Genomic DNA, 2,287 nt, shown 5'->3' with positions numbered 1-2,287 from the left:
GCTCAAAACTATTTTCATTTTACTTTTATGTACCACCATTTTGTATCAAGGCTAGATTTTCTTCGCTACTGTGTGCAGAAACGGGGCCTCGAAGAGATTGTTGATCTTGACTAAAAGATAGATAGTTCTTGTCTTTGCTGATAAACAGAGAACTTTATAGGCTTACATATAATGTATAAAAATATATTAAATACATTTTGGGTACCTAACTAAAATGACCTTGAAATGTGCCAAAATATTGAACATTTTCAGCATTTTTCATGAACTTTTAAGATGACTTGGTATTTTAACTACAAGACTAAAATTTCAGTATAATAACTACAGCTAGATTACTTTCAAACTGTGTTGAGTTTTAGTACGGGTTTTAAGCCCTTTCTCCTTTTTTTTAGCATCAAATTTTCTAATTTTTCAATTTTTCTCATTTCAAGGTCAAATGTCTGAAAAGAGGACCAGATAAAAATTTTCTGATTATGCCAAAAAAATACTTCTAATAGTATACTTATCAAAATGTGCACATTTCATTTTGTGGTTCAAACTGGTTTAAAATTTACAGGTATTTGAAACATGTGTTAAATTGCTATACATGTAAGCACATAAAATTCAACAGTTCATGTTTTTATATTATTGAATTTTAAAAAAAGGTTTGACATTAAAAAAATTAAATTACACTTTTGACATTATATATATATATATATATATATATATATAAGGCTTAGTAAAACAAACTCACAGGTAACATTCTGTACACAACATGAAGTTCGCTTGTACAATTTTTTTTGTGAAAGTGTAATATTAAATGTTCTTCCTGTCATATAATATTTAATTATATATCTGCCATCTTTAAATTGAGTGCCCTTCCCACTAATGCTGCACTTCCCATTACGGCCACCATCTTGGATTCTAGAATGTAGCAATTTTCGTTACGGTTGCCACATTGAATTCTAATAAATTGTCCGACATCTTGGATTTGATTTCACAGACTTTTTTTTCGATTCTGACATCATGTCTGCCATCTTGTTTTCGTCTGCTGGAGAACGCCATCTTGAATGATGACATGTCCACCATCTTGGTTTATTTGTTCTGCTGGAGGTCGACATCTTAGATACTAACGTCTTTGTTTCTGCTGTTTACCCCTAGAGAGCATCAGTATCGTTCTGTCTCATCACATAAGGTCGATGTTCCATTACCTACCAGAGCTATTATGATCCTTATCAACATATTAAATATAATTTTTTATGCAAAATACATTGGAAGCGCTGTGATTCAAATCATTGCAGCTCTGACCTCTAGGTTATAAAAAACATTCCTTTGACCGCACGAACATTGAGACATATACCATACTGAGAACTAAATAAGGTATTTAAAAAGTAACACACATATTCAAACTTGTAATATTTTTTTTAATTTGAAGGAATAATATCATCTGCTGTTCCGAGACCAAGCCGCTATATTTATTTTCAATACTTGCTACCAGGAGCGCTAGTTAATGCACATCACATGCTAGAGAGTGCAATCGCCATCGTGTTTTCAGTAATCGATACAAGGAGCGCTATGTCATGTAGTACACATGCCATCTCCTAGAATGCATTACTATCACGTTAGTTTAGTTTTTACCCACTAGAGTGCAGTAATCATCTATTATTATTATTATTACTGTGGCATCCTTTATCTTGACATTTGTGTGCCATCTTGGAAAATTGTAATTATTTAGCTATAAATTCAGGAAAAATTCCAAAATTTCATTTAATAAATTTTAAATTAATATACTGATTGATTCAATCGATATCCGTCCTTGGTTAAATTCCTGGGTGATGCAAAAAAATTAATTTTATAAAAAAAATAAAAATTTCAATAAAATATGGTGGAAAGTCCTAATAGAATAATAGTTTCCTTGCAAACCAGCCTCCTATAAGCCGATATGTCCGCCATATTGGAAATTTGTAATATATAACCTAGAAATTAAGAAAAAAATTCCAAATTCATCAAAAATTCACTTATTAAAATAATGATTGCACATTAGATTTCAGTCTTTGGTTTGATACTCAATCAGTGATATGGATAACTAAAGCTTAAAACAAAATTCTAAATTCTGTTTCCCATGTAGTTTATTAATCATTCACTAAGAAAAAACATCACTAGACAAGATACTTTGCCGACGAAATAAATACATTGTCATGATGCCTAACATGGTAGTATATTTTTTTAATGCATGAAATACATTCAATTCAGTTCATGTACATTGCTATATGTATAGACTAAGTGTCTTCAGACCACGAGACCAGGGCAT

Source organism: Bacillus rossius, chromosome 2, assembly GCF_032445375.1.
Source record: "Bacillus rossius redtenbacheri isolate Brsri chromosome 2, Brsri_v3, whole genome shotgun sequence".
NCBI lineage: Eukaryota > Metazoa > Arthropoda > Insecta > Phasmatodea > Bacillidae > Bacillus > Bacillus rossius.
Note: the sequence above shows the minus strand (reverse complement) of the source record.